The sequence below is a fragment of the Myotis nattereri genome (genome assembly GCF_964212035.1).
Source record: "Myotis nattereri genome assembly, chromosome: 15".
NCBI lineage: Eukaryota > Metazoa > Chordata > Mammalia > Chiroptera > Vespertilionidae > Myotis > Myotis nattereri.
In genome coordinates, this window is record NC_138090.1 from 4,998,456 (window position 1) to 5,016,679 (window position 18,224).

At 58.2% G+C, this 18,224-nt stretch overlaps 1 protein-coding gene across 2 annotated transcripts in view; it reads left to right on the forward strand.

Moving 5' to 3' along the window:
* Positions 1-18,224, forward strand: part of FTO (FTO alpha-ketoglutarate dependent dioxygenase) — a 442,045-nt gene that overhangs the window by 339,709 nt on the left and 84,112 nt on the right. The window lies entirely within an intron of this gene.

Sequence of the window (18,224 nt, forward strand, 5' to 3'; positions counted from 1 at the left end):
CGGGTCAGCTCGCCCCTCCCCGCTTCCCGCTCCTCGGCACCTCTCCCCCAGCCCCAGCGCCGAGCCTGGGTCGGGACCAGACCTGGGTCCAGGGCAAGCGCCGGGGCCTTGGAGGGCTGGGGGGGCCCCCTTTGGCGCACGCACCCCTGACGCCCGGCCACTCTCAGCAGCCTGGGGAGGGCGCTAGAAGAGGGTGAGGGGGGTGCATTGTGTCTTCCAAGGCCACCTCAGTACCCTTGGGGGCGAGGCTGCCCCCCACCCAAGAGGACCAAACCCTGAGATTAGCCTCCTTAAGGGTCCGGGTGCGAATTACTTATTAGACATGGCAGGCTGGTCTGGGGGTGTGGGTGGGGGCCCTTGGGGTCCTGGGGAGCGAGGACGTGAAAGGGGAGCCTGCCGGCGCCCTAAATGGGCGTGGGAATGGGGAGGAGCCGGGCCGTGAGGCTCCAGGAACTTTCGAGAGTACTTCCAAGAAGTTCGTAGGCTGGAATTTTCTGTACGTAGACACCCTTCCCTTCCCCGCTCCTCCCCTGCTCCCCGGTCCCGGCGCCAACCTGCGTTCTTTTTTGCGTGGATTTCCCCGCCGTCTCGGGTGGGGATGGGAGGCAAGGCTTTGAGTTTATGGGAGGGTAAATCCTCAACCGCAGCTGCACTCCTAGCACCCCGGCGCCCACCTTCGCGGCCGAGGGCGCATGGCCGCCCCGAGCGGAATAGAAATGGAAATGCCGGCATCGCCGCGGCTGCGGGCGCACAGGCCGGACCTGCGGGAGGAGCGCCCCGGGGACGCGCGAGGGCGGCGACTCTGCTGCAGAGACGCCGGCTCTGCTCCGAGGCGGACACTGGCCGCCGCGCTGATGGAGAGAGGAATCGAATCCCAGTTCCCGCATGGGGTCGGGTCGGAGGGTCTTGGCTCCGGCTGTCTGGGGTCTCCACCGCTCTCGGGAGCCCAGTTAGGGAATGAATTCCCGGGGGCACCCAGGGTTCACCCCACCCCCACGCCAGTCCTCTTCCCACCAGTCTTTGCACAGGGAGGCCACCCCAGGAGGTGGGGCGCCTAGGACACTGGGGGCGGGGGAGGAGGGAAAGTTTGGGGGCCATCAGGCGCAGGGTTCCATTGGGGAAATTGGCCTGTGGCCTTCTCAAGCGGGGTCCAGCCACTCCCCTTACCCTCCCCACCTGATGCTGCTGGGCGCCCCCGCTGGCCTCAGCCGGAGTCGCCCCTGAAGAAGGAGGTACCTGGGGGGAGGTCTGGCTTGGGCATATTTTCCTGGCGCCTGATTTCGTTTCCAGTGAAAACTCTCCGAGAAGTGGCGTAGGGGATCCTGAGCTCACTGCCTTGGGGAAAATCTGGGGGTTCAACACTGAGGGCAACCTTGGCATCCTTCGTTTCCCAGGGGTTCCCCAGGGGTCAGACTCAAGCCTCAGTGGCCCTGAAGCCCTCTAGAGTTTGCGGGGAACAGGGCTGCGCCTAGAGCGAGATTCCCAGGCAGGAAGACTGGAGCTGCGATGCCCGAAATTGAACTCAGCCGGTCCAGGAGGAAGAGGAAACAGCCCTGGAGATGTGTAAGGCATCCATCAGCTTCGAACCTGGCTGCGCTGGCCTGCAGGAGGCGGCGGGGACGAAGCCAAGGAAGGGATGAGGCTGTGCTCAGGGCACCAGCCCCGCGGGAGAGGGGCCGGCCTTGGCCTCGAGGGTGAACCTTCAGACCCAGACCCAATTGGGGGCCCAGGACCTTGGATGGTTTAGATCTCTCCGGGCAGCCCAGGTCCCAAGAAGACGCAGCCTTTCCACCGCCCTCGCCTCCAGCTAGGATCATCCAAGCCCCACGCCAGGACTCAGCGTCCCAGGCAGCCGACCCCCGAGAAGGCGCTGGCTCCCCAACTCCACTGGACCCGTGGAGCCTGGCTGAGGACTCAACTCTCAACGCCGAGGACAAGCGAACCTTTTTTTCCGGGGCTTTTTAATCCAAGAGATGGGGTCAAAGGGACACGCTCGCCCAGGGCAGAGAAGCAGGTGCACTGGGAAGTGGATTTGGAAAAGGCTGGGGCGCAGATGCGCGCGGTACCCAAACCCTTCTTCATCACCTTGCCTTCCTCCAACGTTCCCAGCGCACAAAGCGCACCCGAGGCTTTCGGCGGAGGCTCCCTCAGCGCGTCCCTGAGTGTGGGGAGAGCACCCAGAGCACAGGCTCCGCGCACACTCGCGCAGGCGGGATGCGCACCCGGATCCCGGACGGAAATCCAAGGCCCTTGAGGCTGCGCCAGGCACCGCACAGGAGAGCCGCGAATCACCAGGCCCACCGTCTGCCCCCTCTTCACCCCGCCTCGCCGGCCGCAGCCTCGGATCTCTCCGAGGAGGCCCCCCTTCCATCCTTCCCTCGCAGGCCTGAGATCCCCGGGCTGCAGGGCGGCCCAGAGAGCCCTGCGCTTCCTGCAGACGCCGGCGCGGCGCGGCGCACGCTCCCACCGCTCCCTCCCCCCGCGCTCGGGTTACAGGTTAATGAAATGCTCGTTTTCCTCAGTCATTTGTTTTGTTTTCCTGCAAAGTTCTGATAAGTAGCTAACCAACGAAGCTTGTAATTACAATCTTACAGAAACCGGGCCGATCTGTATATAAATCTCACCATCCAATTACAAGATGTAATAATTTTGCACTCAAGCTGGTAATGAGGTCTAATACTCGTGCATGCGATAATCCCCTCTGGATGCCGGCTTGATCAGATGTTGGCTTTGTAATTAGACGGGCAGAAAATCATTATTTCATGTTCAAATAGAAAATGAGGTTGGTGGGAAGTTAATTTCTCTCCGCTCTGTGAAGCGTAGACAAGAATTTAATGATTTAATTACAGTTGTAAGCCCTTTCCATGAGACTTAAATTGAGCTGAGAATATTTTTTTCTTCTCTCTCTCGCTCTCTCTCCCCCTCTCTCTCTTCCTCATTCTCTCTCTCCCCGCGATTAGCAGCTGCATGGACGTCCAAGTGCGTGGCCTGGTGTCCCCAGCGGGAGGGATTTGCATCTGGCCAGGAATCTGGACCCCCGAGATCCCAGGAGGCCAGGGCAGGCGCCTCCAGAGCAGCTGCAGAAAAGGCTGCTGCTCGCATTGGACTTGGAGCCATTGCCTGGGTCCGGAGAAGCGACAGAGAAACTTTGCTAACTTGGCTGTCAGCAAGGAAGGGAAAGGCCAGCAGGAATGGCCCTGGTAGGGGCAGCCGAGATGCGAGGGGTGGGTTCCCAGCCAGGCTCCGGCACCCTGGAGGAGGCCTGGCCACCCCAGGAGGGGCACAAGGCTAGCCAGAGGGCTGTGTGCCCCCCTCCGACACTTGCGCCTCCTCCGCTGGCGCCACACGGGGTCTCTGGAGCAGCCTGTGGTGCAAAATGCATCCAGGTGAATGGCCTCCATTGAAAAACACTGGCCCGCCCTCAGCAGGAGTAATGTTATTTATAAATTTATTTTACCTCTGCGGGGTCACCCAGTCCCTCCTGACCCTTCATCCTCTTACCCTCCTATGTTGTTCTCTAAGGCCTGTCTGTCTCCCCCACTTCCTACGTATTCCGTTCCGGGACATTCATTTTTCCCTTCTTTCCTCCACTCCCTCCTTCCTTGTTTTATTTCTGCCCCTCTCTGGACCACTTCTCAGTTATTTTTTCCCCCCTTCTATTTTGCTCCCCGTCCATCTTCCCTTATTTTATATCCTCCCTTTTTTCCTCTCCCTGACTCCGGGCCTGTGTCCCTCTCCCCAGCTTCCTCTCTCATCCTGTCTTTCCTCCCCCCTCTCTCATTCTAATCTCTCCTGTTTCCTTTTTCCCTGTGTTGGTCTGTCTCTCAGGTTCTCCTGTTCGCGCATGTATTTTCTCTCTTCTCCTCTTCCTGTCCCAGCTCTGCCCCCTCCCTCCTTGGATCGGCCTTCCCCTCGGAGCCCCCTCCTCATCTCTCTGGGCAGATGAATTTGTCTCCTTATTGGATGCCAAGGCCAGAGCCCCGGTGATCCTGAGCCTTGGCCAGCCTAGCGCCTGCCTTTCTTCATGCATATTGAGGAGATGGTAATGAGCGCATTTGCATTGTCGCATGGAAATGCTGGGTTTCTTGCGGCAGTTCCGAAGGGCCATGGTGGCAGGGTAGCGCAGGCCCAAGAGAGCCTGGCAGCGGGCACCCATCCTGGTGGCCACAGCTGGCCCTCAAGGGGCTCCGGGTGCTGGGGCGCCCCTGGGGAAGAAGTGACTTCTCAGAGCTGAGCCAGGTAGCACCCCCTTGGGCTTCTCCACAAAGGCCCACCAGCTCCCCTCATTAAAGCCTCATTATGGAAACCCCGCCTCTCTGGAAGGTGCCTTCCTGCCCCAGCCCTTGGGCCTCTGAGCCTCCTCCCTGGTGTTTCCAGGCGGGTGATGGAGACCACCAGGAAATGAGTGCCTGACCACGCTGTTTAACGCCAGCACATTGTTTCCGAATTCCTTGTGAAGCTTCAGGATCAAAAGCAGCCGCTTTGTGTACCTGCTCGGCTTACTCCTTGCTAATCTTGGAGGCCATGGGCATCCCTTGGTCAGGGGAGTGGCTTGCAGGCCCTTCAGCTGTGGGGAGCCCTCTCCAGCCTGGGCTCAGCTGGACAGAGCTGCCCTAGTCATTCAAGAGACGACGGAGAAGGACCTGGTCATTCACGAGAGACGGAGAAGATCTGAAGGGCGGGAGGCAGGACCCAGGCTCGCCCCTCAGATGGGTGAAGGTTTCTGACACAAGAGCTTCCAGGGCCACACTCTGAGCTGAGCTCAGAGAGAACCCACAGTGCTCCTTGCTGGAAAGGCAGAGAGCATGGAGCCCTGGCTCTACACACAGTCGAGGGCGGGGGGGGGACCTGTGGACATCAGAGGGTTGTACTACACCCCGTTCTCTCCCAGCTGCACCGAGGAGAGTGGAGAGCTCTCCGTTCAAGGACGAAACACGCCCCTGGCCTGGGCTGGAACTGTGCAGTGTGGAGTCTCCCCACCTTCCAGCCCGGGGCGCCCACCGCGACGACGATTGTTTGCTTAACATTTCCCCTGAAACGGACTCACACATGTGTTTTTGGGAAAGAACACTTGATACTATTGCTGTACATTGAAAAGTAGCTATTACTCACCATGAAAGAAGGTTGTAAAAGATTAAAAACAAACAAACAACTAAAGCCAAGCCACATTAACACATTTTAGCCATGCTGCTTGCCTGGGAATGACTTCTGGAGGTCCCGGTGTGTGTGTGTGTGTGTGTGTGTGTGTGTGTGTGTGTGTAGATTAGTGAGTGTTAGAAGAAGTATTCAATGCTGAATTTTTCTCAGAAGAAATAAAAGAATTGAAGAGGGAATGTTCATTATATGCGTTCATTCTCTGTCTCCACGCCACCTAACGTCACATGTTGAGGATGCTAAAAACTGCCTTTTCATTGGCTTATGCTTTACCAATGTCATGCTCTGTTGATGAGTAGGTGGAAAATGTAAGATAAAAAGTGACCTGTTGCATGACTATTCTTTACCATTTAGTTGTGTCAAGCCTTTTTACAGTGAATTCTCACAGTAGGTGCCACGAGGCGGGCGCTGGGTAGGGTGGCCTTGTATGGTGGCACGGGACGCTCACTGAACAAGGCCGCCCAGCTGCGGGGCTAAGAGGGCCCGGTGTCCAGTCCTGTGCTCCTCAGACCGTGTGCCTTGGCTGCGTGGAGCCGCTCTGGAGGAAAAGTACCTTTCTTAAATTTGTACAAAGTTGGGGTGTGACCTCGCCCTTATCTTAGAGATGGGGGAAGGGAAGCTTAGAGAGCTTGGCGAAGCCCAGACTGGAGCCCCGTCCGATATTCCTAACTATTATGCCTCTGGGCAGAAGCTCAGGGTCTTGGGGGAGGATGTGTGGGGGTGTTTGGGAGTTGGGCCAGGGACCCTGGAGGACCAGCCCCTGGTTTGACCAACCAGGCTGCTGGGTGCTTCCTTTCCCTTCATCCTCACACTTCATGCAAATATGTGGTGAGGACCCGGGCAGAACCACCAGGGAGGTCACGGGCCCAGGATCCCTGCCAGGGCCTGGCAGTGGGTGCTCGGGCCTGCATCTTGCCTTTTCTTGGTTCCGGCTCTCTGTGTGAGTTTACTGAACAGGGGCCTGCTTTCTTCCCGTCCACACTCTTGGGAAATCTCAGAACCTTAAAGACACAGTGAGGAGTTGCATTGCACCAGAGGGGGCCAATCAGGGGTTGCCTCAGGCCACAGACACATTTGAGAGGGTTGAGCCCAAATGTAAGCTCAGAGGGGTCATGATAATGGCAAACGGTGCCTTCAGGGCGTGCTGTTTGAGCACTGACAGGGGTCCCATGCACACAGGCAGGCCTGGTTCCAGGTCTGCGTCACCTGTGCACAGTGTCTCCGTCTCCCCCCCCACCCCCCATGCTTAGAAGCACCCCCCCACACACGGTTCAATGCTCTGAGGTTGCCATCTTGAAATTCTTAAGTCACTCTGAACAGCGGTTCTCAACTTGTGGGTTGCCACCCCTTTGGGGGTCGAACGACCCTTTCACAGGGGTCGCCTCAGACCATCGGAAAACGCATATATAATTACTTATTGTTTTTGTGATTAATCACTATGTTTTAATTATGTTTGATTTGTAACAATGAAATTGGGGGTCACCACAACATGAGGAACTGTATTAAAGGGTCGCGGCGTTAGGAAGGTTGAGAACCACTGCTTTAGAACAAAGGGGCCCACATTTTCATTTGGCGCCGAGCCCTGAAGGTGCGGTAACGGATCTGCACACAGAGGTGGACGAGGCAGCCGTGCAGGCCGGCTGGGCGGGCTGAGGGACCCACCAGCATCGCAGTCCCAAGCTCCGTGCATTCTTGGAGCGCACCGCGCCTTTGCATGTGCTCCCCCGCTTCTCAGCTGGGTGGAAGCAGCCAAGAGGATCTGCCTGAAGCTGCAAAGGAAACCCCAGCCAAGGCCAGGCCTGCCCCTGCACTGCCGTGGCAGCCTGGAGCGGAGAACCGGCTGGGAAGCCAGGGCTCGAGATGCAGGGGTTCAGGGGATGCTGTGCGGATGCGTGTTCTACAGGAGGAATAAGGTCTTGAATTCGGAAATGTTGTTGAAACCTTTGGAAAATCCCACTTTAATCACGGGTGACAGTTTGACATTTTTCCAGCTGCTCAGAAGCAGCAGACAAGTCGAGCTGCTGGGCAGGGCACGGAGGGCATGCTGGGATGTGTGTGGGTTCTAGCCTCTCTCTCTCCCTGGTTCCTCATGGCTCCGAGGAAAAAGGAAGAAGAAGGAAAAAAAATAGCACAACCCAGGCTCTTACAATGTTCATGCCAGCCTCTGCCACCTACACTTTGGGGTTTGCTCCTGAAAGTGAAGTCTTAATTGGGTAACTAACCCTTTCCTCTTCCCAGGACCATGCACCACTCCTCCTCCTCCTCCTCCTCCTCCTCCTCCTCCTCCTCCTCCTCCTCCTCCTTTTCTTCTTCCTCCTCTTCTTCCTCCTCCTCCTCACCAGAGGATATTTTCCCATTGATTTTTTAGGGAGAGTGGTTGAGAGGGAAAGGCAGAGAGAAACATCGTTGTGAGAGAAACACACTGATTGGTTGCCTCCTGCACACACCCTGACCAGGGCCTGGGCTGGGGAGGAACCTGCAACCAAGGTGCATGCCCTTGACCGGAATCAAACCCGGGACCCTTTGGTCTGCAGGCCGGTGCTCTATCGGCTGAGCCAAACCAGCTGGGGCCTCACCTCGTTCTTGCCCGCATATGACTCTAGTAGCTTTGATGTCCTGCCCTCATTCAATCCAGCTCTTGGTGGGGAGCACTGGTTCACTGGCTCCCTGGTTGCCAGGACAACCCTTTGTCTCCTTACCTGTGTCTTCCCCATACAATCAAGACCTGGGTGTGGATTGCAGTCGAGGGTCCATCTTCACTGGGGTGAATGGTTCAGAGTTCGCGCTCCAGCCCCAGCGTTGCCTCTCATTCTCTGGGGGACCTTGGGAACGTGACTTGGCCTCTTTGTGCCTCAGTTTCCCCATCTGCAAAATGGTTGTGAGGAGGATTAAATGACTTAGTACACATAAAGAGCGTAGAACACATATTAAGTGGTTGGGCATACAGTTATGGATCTAACATATTTTTTAAAGCCACCTTCCCTTTTGTTATTCTATAGGGACATACTACTTCCTCCATCATGTTCCCATCCATGAAAGGTGACACGTGTGTAACACTCAGTACCGCCATGTGTGTTTTTAAGCCCTTTACATGTGCTACCTCACTGTTGGTTCCTTCATTTTATAGAAAAAGAGCACGGACTCACAGAGAAGTTAAGTCACCTGCCTAAGGTCACATAGCTGGTAAATGGCAGAGTCAAGATTCACACTCAGGCCTGTAGCTGTAGCTCAGATATATATATATATATATATATATATATATATATATATATATATATATATATATATATATTGTGTGTATATATTAGTGTCCCAGGTACCATGTGTCTATCTACTCTACTATCGATTGGTAGTGTTCATGAAAAGTGCTGCTAGGACCATTCTGGCGTTTGCCTTTCGGTGGACGGAGACACAGTTCTGTTGGTTGTGTACCTGGGAGGGACGCTCGGCTGTGTCTGTTCTGCGTCAGTAAGTACTGCCAAACACTTGGCCAAAGTTCTTTTCAGGACACGGTGCAGTGGTGTGGGGGATGAAGGTGGGGTTGAACGCTCTGTAAGCGATTTCCCTTTCTGGCCGCTGACTGGAAGTAAAACATGACACGTCTGAGAAGCAGGCAGCGTCACCAAGGCACACCCAGGGGCTTATTTATGGGGCTTTGTTCACACCCCACCTTTCCCTCATTTCTACAGGACATCCTCTTCCCGCAGAGCGGGCCAAAGGGCAAACCGTGGGGGCTTCACGAGGCCACGGCTACAGCTGAGAGCAAAGGTGCCAGCTCATAGCGGCGGGGCCGACGCTGCCTCCCCCCCCCCCCCCCCAGGAGGGCAGAGCCTGACATTGAGACCGGGCAGCTCATCTGCTCACCATCGAACATGGATTGACCACGTGAATGAGCCCTCCCTACGTGCTCAGCCACGTGCCGGCTGCTGGGGATGCAGTGGCATCCAGGCTTGGCTGGGTCCCTGGCCCCTGCGAGCTTACACTGTCCTGGGGGACTCAGATAGAAGCACCGACGCAAACAAATCGAAACAAGTATTTTTGGAGCGCGGTAAAGCAAATGCAGAGAATGACACCGGGGGAGGGAAAGCAAGTCCCGGGTGGGAGGTGGCACTGGAGGCAGCCCGGGAGAGCGGGTTGAGGACCGGCATTCACCGGCTCAGAAATACCCACAGCGCAGGACGGGCCGTGGGATGCCGATGGGGCGCGGCGTTCCTGCTCCGTGGGGCCGCCCCGAGAGCCTGCCCCCGTGTTCATTCCCCCGAGGCCCTGGGGACCCTGTCGTCGGTCCTGTCAGGTCGCTGAGGTTCATCCTCTCTGCTGGGATGGAAACCACAGAAACTTCGTATAAAACACCCCCATCCATCTCCAGCCCCCCAGGACGGCCCGGTCTCCCCTACCTTCCCCTGCACCCTCATTTCTCCGCACCCCGCACGCTCTGAGCCTGGCTCTGAAGCTCCTGTGTGTGCAGTCAGAGTCCAAGCGGAGCCCCTGCGTTGGATGTGGCTTCAGGGCTCAGGAACCCCGCCGTCCGGTGCCGGGTGATGGATGGCGACGGGGCTTTCTCCATTGCGCAAGCGAAGGAAGGAAGGAAGAGCACTGCAGCAGGAGAGGGAGTCCGAGCCCTGGGCCCTTGGACTTCAAACACTGCCCCTCCCCGGAGGAAGTGGACCCCTTCACCACAAGGCGGCTGGGGTGGCTCGGGGGAGCGGATGGGCTGGTGACCCGGGTCGGGTCATCGGGCTGTGCCCTGGGCCATCGCTGTTGCTCTTTGATGATCCAGCCACTGCGTCAGGTGCTGTTTGGGCCCGGCTTGCCGCTGCGGAGCATCTGAGACTCTGGCAAAACCCAAACCCGCGACTAGTCACCAGAATGTTCCCCGCGTTGTGTCCCAGGAAACCCAGGGTCCCGGTCCCAGCAGCAGGGCCGGGCGTCTGCAGACAGCACCCCTCCCCACTCCACCCCTTCCACTGTCGTGAGCTCCTCCATCGTGCCGAAGAGTGGAGACACGCAAGATTCCAGGTTCCCAAAGATAGAGGTTCCTGGAGACGTCTGCCACCAGCCAGCGGGTGCGTTCATGACGGTAGAGAGGATTCTTACATCCCTGCCCGTTCAGCTGGTGGATGGGGGCCATACCCCTCCTGTGGGATAAAGGCCTGTGGGATGACCTAAGGCTTGGTCTCCATGGTTTGTCCGAGGCCCCAGGGGAGTGAGTCATGGACCTTTGCCTTAATGGGCTCCTCCCTTTCCTGCCTCATGGTGCTGCTGGAGGTCACTCCCCCCCCCCCCCATAGGTTCCCTGCACCCAAGGGCTTTGCTTTTAGGAGCCCAAGTTAGGACGCTGCCCTAGCAACTTACATATGCCTCACCAGTCCCAGAACCCCCACGTCTGGACCCTCCTGAAGGCCTGCGATTTCCAACAGTAACTGTATATTTTCAGTGTGTGCGTGTGTGTGTGTGTGTGTGTGTGTGTGTGTATGTCCCATGTAAGGTCCTCGAGAATGAGTTCGTTGATGTGAATTGGGGTTGGGGTCACTCCGGTGGCCCTGGGAGTGCTGTTGGCAGGAGAGCCATGCATGGCGTGCTGGGCATGTGGGAGTATTGGGAGCCGCACGGCCGGCCCACCCGCAGCCCCCTGGCCGCCAGGCTGCTCCTGTGGAGGACGCGCTGCACAGCCATTCACTGACGACCGGCAATGGCAGGGATGCCTCGGGCAGAGCTGCTCACACCTCCGGCTCCTGCCAGGGAGAACGTGAGCCTCTCAGGGACCCATCTGCGTGTTTCCGACGTTGTCCCCCTAGACTTCCTTTCTGCCTCCTGGGGTGGCGGCGGGGTTCAGGCTGGCGGGAGGTGGGGGGGGGGGGGCAGGAGCAGCAGGCCTTGGGCTTCTTTCCCGTTGGTGTGGAGCCAGGGAGGAGGCGCTCTGTGGCAAGGGGAGGGAGAGCACCTCACCTCTTCGATGGCGGCCACCGGCATGGGCCTGTGCTCCCAGGGGCCTCATCGCTGTCCTGAGGATCAGCCACCCCAGCCCACCTGCTCCACCTCATCTGTGCCCAAGAAGGACCATGGTGCCCGGGGCTGGAGCGCTGGAGGGACGGGGCGAGGGTCGGGGTGGGTGGAGAGGTTCAGAGCCAGGGCTCTGGATGCAGACAGACCTGGATGCTCACTCCATCCCTTCCCGTCGGGGTGCCATCTGGGAAGTCCCGTAGCCTCTCCCCTCCTCCATGTCCTCATCTTAACACGGGGAGTCCCTGTAGGGTTTCCCCCAACGTGGCAGCCAAGGACAGTGGCCCTGGGCAGAGGGATCAGAGTAATGTCCATTTTCTTTGGGTTGAGTATCAACCTATGAACCGGATGACTTCTGATTAAAACCTGCTCTTAGCCTGGATGCCCCCAAAAGCAGATCCTAAGGCAAAGGCTGGTGGGCAGGTAGCTGCTCTGGGGAAGCCCCGTGGAGCAGGAGCAGGTGTCCTGTCCCTGGGGAGGAGGTGGGTGTGGTCTTAGGGCTGACATCAGCCCGGGAGAGGAACGCGTGGGGAGACAGGCCAGCCTCCGGGTGTATCCCTGCCACCCTTCCCTGCCATGCAGGCCACAGCCTCCCACCCCTGAAGATGCCGAGAAGCTCATCCTCTCCCCTTTTTCAGGGGGACCCCAGAGAGCGGGGCACGGAGCATTTGTCTGAGTGTCTGGAAGGCTCGGGGGTGCTAGAAAGAATTTTGTGTTCCCGTCTAATCAGGGGGGAGAACAGCGGCGTCAGTCAGATAGGCCTGGTTTCGAATCCCAGCTCTGCGGCATCCAGAGGGGGTAATGTTGGGGAAGTCCCGTACCTTTCTCCCCTGAAAAGTGGAGCCCAGAATATGTCAGGGTAACGCTTCACCCAATTGCTGTAACCGCAAGCCTCGCTCTCGATGGCTTAGCTCAGTCAACTTTGTTTCTCACTCCAGGGATGTCCCACAGGGGTGTTTCTGGTTGGGGGGTGGCTCCTCTCCCAGTGGGGGGCCGAGCTTCCTCATCTCTGCTTCCTCAACACACGGATCCCAGGGTCCCGTGCCTGTGTGGGCCAACAGGACAGGGAGGAATGAGCACGGGGACTCGCCCACGGGAGGGGTGATGGGCCAGGCCTAGCAGTGGCGCCCATCAGTCCTGCCGACACTCCACCAGCCAGAACACACCAGACTGTTCAGCCGCCCTGAGAAGGCACCTGTCATAGCTCCTGGTGGGCGGGGCATCAGTGACGGGCAGCTTGGGCTGCTGTCCATCTGTGCTAACCCTCACCTCCACCTGGACTGGCAGCCTGGGCTGCCCCCAGCAGAGGTCTTTGGCCAGGACCATCCTGGCAAGCCCAGGGCCTCCTCCAATGGGCACTTCGAGCTTGAAGACTACTCGTCGACCTGGCCACAACTTTCTGGGACGTGTGATGCATTCTGAAATTTTTCCTACTCAATCCCCCTTTCTCCCCACTTTCTCCCCATAAGAGTTAGCCCCTCTGATGGCATGAAGGCTCTCCCTGCTTTCTTCCTCTCTCCCCTTGCAGGTATAATCCCATCTTGTCGCCTACTTCCCAGCCAACAGGAGCTGAATGCACCTGACTGCATTTCACTGCAAGGGAGTCTGGGAAATGTAGTTTATCCGTGTGTCCGGGAGGAAAAGGAAGTGCGTCTGGGGATCAGGGAGCCAGTGCCCGGCAGAGGCAGGAAGAGGATTAGGGTCGCGTGTGCAGTACTCGGCTCTGTGTCTGACACGCAGCAATGCCAGCAGAGGCTGCTCCTGTCACTGTGGCCGTGTGCACCAATGCAGCCGGCCTCCATCTCATCACCACGTGTGACGGGGCCCAGCGGGTGGCCGGACGCACGTGACGTTCCTGCAGATCAGAGCAGGGGAAGTCACAGGCACCTGTCCCCAGCCGGGGGTGGGAGCTGGGGAGGCGCCACCGCTGGGAACCTCTCCTGGCAGCCGCCCCAACTCGTCCTCCAGCGTCCGCCCTGCCTGGCTCCCCCCTCAGAGTGGGGGTACGTCGGGGTGACATGACCAGCTTAGCAGACACTGGCCCTTGGGAGAAGCCCACATCCCCCTGCAAGGAGCATCCTCGCCCGTCCCCAGCAGGGCCCTCCCCGCCGGCTTCCAAGGGGCGCCGCCGCTTTAAGAGTTCCATAAATGCCGATAATTGCCGCATTAAACTCCGGTTTATTATTTTCTCTGGGCGCAGGTATGCGGATGATATGAGGCCTCGCTGCATTTACATACAAATTGAAGATTTTTATTAATCAGCCCAGGACCAGGGATCCAACGGTAACCGTCCATCAGGCCCTTAAATACATTTGGTGACATTTTTACCACGCATTAGCATGATAGGGCAAGGCGAATATAATGTCCCCATGATTGCTTTTCCATTGGAAGCACAAACGGTTTCATTTTTCCTGTCATCTCAAATAAGTGTTAAAGAGGGTTTGGAGGCTGTTGTGTCCGCGCCGTATGCTCGGGACTCACAAACACTGATGAGCGCATTAAATAACCATTAGCGTCCGGCCCGGCCGGCGGCTCCAGCCCTCCTCTTCAGAATTTATTCTCTGATTTAAAGTGAAGGCAATCTGCGGTTGCTTTCATAAAGTCCCGCGGCCCCTCCGCGCTCCCTCCAACCAAATGCATTACAACAGTAATTTTATGACTGTTAAAATAACTGTCGTTAACAAGCACTTAATTAAAATGTACAATAAAGAGCCGGCTGCAGCCTTATCGGCTCTCCGAGCGGCCGCGGCCCGAGACGGCAATGCCCAGGCCTGCTGTTGCCCAGCTTGTTTGCAGATTAATTGCTTTCCGAGCTGGCAGGCGCGGCTCTGCAGCAGCCAGATCGTAAATGACCAGACAGGGACTTTATCAATCAGCGCGCGCGGCTGTGGCCGCGGGTGGACGGGCGGGAAGGCTGGGGGGCTGGCGGAGAGCAGATGGGAGGTGGTCCGCTGACTCGGGGGCGGACGGGGCAGCTGTGGAGGTGGCAGGGTCTGGGTGATGAGTCCCGGGCCGACAGAGTAACAGTTTTGATGGTAATGGTAATAGCTAGCTCTGACCATGCACCAGGGCTGTGGGTTACCCACTTGTTTAGCTCCCGCGAGAACTCTGTAAGGTGGTTCTTCTTCGGAATCTCGTTGCTAGGCGAGGAAACCGAGGCTCAGAGAGGTTGAGCGAGTCTTCGGGGTCACACAGCATCTAAGTGGCTCGGTTGCAATTCAAACCCAGGCAAGGTTGTTCCAGGCTCGCAGTTGTGAGTACACGGGACACAGAATTTATTCTTGTGTATTATTTATTCATACTTTCACTAACCTTGCCCACCTCTGTATTTATGGGTGTTGTGTGTGTGTGTGTGTGCATGTGTGTATGAGTGGGGTTAAAGAAAATTTCCAGGAGAAAGTGACTTTTAAGCTGAGGCCGGCCCAGCCAGTGTGGCTCAGTGGTTGAGCATTGACCTATGAACCAGGAGGTCACGGTTCGATTCCCGGTCAGGGCACATGCCTGGGTTGTGGGCTCGATCCCCAGTGGGGGGGTGGGGGGGTGGGGGGGGGCGTGAGCGAGGCAGCCGGTCCATGATTCTCTCTCATCATTGATGTTTCTATCTCTCTCTCCCTCTCCCTTCCTCTCTCATAAATAAATAAATAAATAAATAAATAAATAAATAAATAAATAAAGCTGAGGCTGAAATGGAGCAGGGACCAGCCAGGTGAGGGCAGGGAGTAAGTGTTCCAGATTAGGGGGTGCTGTGGGGGGGCGTTGGCGGGGGGGGGGGTTCGGGGGGGGCAGCGTTGGTGAAGGGGCCTGTCTGAGCACCTAATTCCCTGTGGCTGGGCTCGGAGTGGCCTGTGTGAGTGGCAGGGCATGGTGCTCAGGAAGTCACAGGCGCGAGGTGAGGGGGCCTTTGCACCCGGGGCAAGCAGGTGCTGGCTTGGGCTTTAGAAGGGGCCTTACCTGGAGAAGGGCCACTGCAGTGTGGGTGAGGAATTCCACCGCCCCGGGAGGACCGGCTCTTTGTATAGTGTCCTCTGCTCGGCTCAGCGCGCTGGCCTTGCTCTCTTAGACTTTGCAACGTGGCCACGTGGTGACCGCCAGAGGAAAGGCAGGAAAGCAGGGGGCTGAGTGGGGAGAGTTTTTCTGAAAGCAGGCAGCCCCTTCCCCCTGTCCTCCGGCAAGTCTAAGTCACAGGCCCATCCCAGCTGCAGGGCATGCTGGGAGAGCAGCCCTCCAGCAGCCCGCCTGGTGGGATTGGCAGGGTGCTGGGCACACGGCCACCCTGAACCAAACTGGAGGTCTCCCAGCGAGCAAGAAAGGGCAGGAAGATGGTGGGAGGCCAGCACCCGTGTCCGCCTGGTACTCGGAAATGACTGTGCCTGGAATTGGGCTCAGGGCTTTTCCTGGATGCTCTCTGCATCCTCACACCCCAGCAAGGTAGCCCAGGAGACAGGCTCGGAGAGGCCCAGGCAGGAGGGCAGCAGGGGAACTCTGGTTTGGACTCAGGTCTGTCTGACTCAGGGGGTTGCTGCTCTCAACCCTCAGGTCATCGTTATGTGGCCACTGTGGCTCCTGGGGGGTGAGGAAGGTTCTCCCTGACCCCTGACCCCTGTAGGCAGGTAGCATCATGCCCCGTCTGCGGCCAGACTTGACCGTCTCTCCTGTGGACCATGTGGCTTAGCTCCCCCCCCTCCGCCCCCCCTGCCGCGCCCCATCTCAGCTTCTTTCCATGAGCTCATTTTAGGGGAGGCAGCGAACTGAGATTTATTTTTGAAAAGTCAGTCTCATTATAATAAGGAAAGCTCCCCCCAAGAGGACGAGGAAAGACGATAATAATAGATCAATAAGAAAGGGACCTGACTCTTTTCGAGGCGTTTGTGTGTGTGAGGCGTCTGAGGCCGGTGAGTGCATAGAATCCTCCTCCCTCTTGCTCCCGAGGCCGCAGGCAGCCAGGGGGTCAGGGGGTACCTGGCGGCATCTGCAGCCTGGAAACGCGGGAGGCCCCTGCCTATGGGCGAGCTTTCTTCCTCTGGCTCCGTCCCAGACTCACACACGAGTACAGACCAGCCAGGGAACTGGCCTGGATGCCGCAGCAAACACAGGAGGCTGTGGGGTGGGGGGAGCGAGCAGACAGAAACGCTTCCAGTGCTGGCATCCGAGAAGATGTTTAACCGAGGTCTCTACCTGGCCCTTCTCTAAACAAACACAGAAGATGGAGGTGAGCGGTCCAGGGAGGATGCTGGAAACCGTCTGCAAACAGGGGAGCCCGGGGGAGGGGGCCGCTCCGTGTTTGTGTCCAATCCATTTGCATCAGCCGCTGCGCCTCCGGGGGCAGAGGCTCAGATGCAGAGTGGGTATGCACAGCCGCTGGCAGGGGTAGGGGGGTGGGGGGTGGGGCCCGTGAGAGCCTGGGAAGGAGCTGGTGGGCCCCAGGGATGTGAGAGAGGGGGCACCCCCTCTGGCAGCAGCCTCTCCTGTGCGCATTCATTAAAGGGCCCGCGTGGTGGCCCCGTGGCTGGGGAGTGACCGCGCCACTTATGCTCCAGGCAGAGCCTTCCCGGGGCGTGCGTGGTTGTGACGGCTTCTGATTAACTGGCCAGGAGTCCTCTTGCCGAGTGTGGGCTGTGCGTCCCGGGCCTTCGAGCAGCCACTTTGCGGAGAGTCCCAGGCATTCCTCCCATTCTCAGGCGTGGCTCCTCCTGCCCCCACCCCCCTCGCCAGGAGGACCAGGATGGCGGGTAGAAAGGGCGGAGACTCGTGGTCGGATCAGGGAGCCGTGGTGCCGGCTCCCTGAGTCACTGTGGGCTCTGGATGGTTTCTTCCTTGGGAAAACCAGGAGCCAGGTCAACTCCTGTGAAGAATGTCTGTCCTAATCCAGCCGGCCTGGCTCCGTGGTGGAGCATCGACCTATGAATGAGGAGGTCAGAGTTCAATTCCCGGTCAGGGCACATGCCGGGTTGCAGGCTCCATACCCACTGTGGGGCACGCAGGAGGCAGCTGATCCATGATTCTCTCTCCTCATTGATGTTTCTCTCTCTCTCTCTCCCTCTCCCTTGCTCTCTGAAATCAATAAAAATATATTAAAAAAAAGAAAAGAATGTGTGTCGCAGCCCCTCTGCGGCCTCCCTTCCAATGTCACTGAGCTGGGCCTCCGGGCTCAGGCCCAGGTGGTGCTCGGGGGCTGGGGAAGCAGAGGTGAGTCAGGCCAGTGAGGGAGCCTGTTGTTCACCAAAGACGCCCACGGGAGAGCCAGGACGGTGGCTCTGCCCGCTGCCTCCACACCCTGCACAGAGCAGGCACCGACCTGCCCCAGGACCAGCAGTGCATGGAGCCCTTTTTTAAAAAAATATTTTTATGGATGTCATAGAGGAAGGGAGAGGGAGAGAGAGAGAGAGAGAGAGAGAAACATCAATGATGAGAGTCACTGGCCAGATGCCTCCTGCACGCCCCACACCAGGGATGGAGCCCGCAACCTGGGCCTGTGCCCTTGACCAGGAATTGAACCGTGACATAGGTTGAGACTCAACCACTGGGCCACGGCGGCCGGGCTGGGTCCAGGTTTGAAGGTTTTCTCTGCAGCTACGTTCTAGCTCCGCCTGTAACGTTGGGGTCACGTTCTGGTCGGAGTGGAGCAACCTGTCCGCTCACCGGCAGAAGGAACGTGCTATTCCCGCTGACACCTCAGGAAGGAGACTGCCGTCTCTGAAAGCCCTCCCCTCCTCCACCCCCAGCGCCTGTGACCCCTGAAGGTTGCTAGGGCATCGGAGACCTGGAATTGCCCCTCTCTCCCATGACCAGCCCTCGTGCACCTGTCAGGAGGGCGGGGCTATTGTTGTTGCTGTTGGGAGTGAGCCTGGGGTCCCTGTGGCTGCTCTGGGGCCCGGATTCCTTCTCCTCCACCTGATTCCTTCTTCCCAAGGCCCCCGAGGGGAGACTGCTGACCCTACCGGGCTGGGAAAGGCGACAGTCGCTCTGATGGGTGGGCCCGAGGGCTGGGGGAGTGCATCCCTGCTTCCTTCTCCCTCTGTGGCCCGAGGGGGAACCCCTGTGACTGAGGAGTAGTAACACCGCAGAGG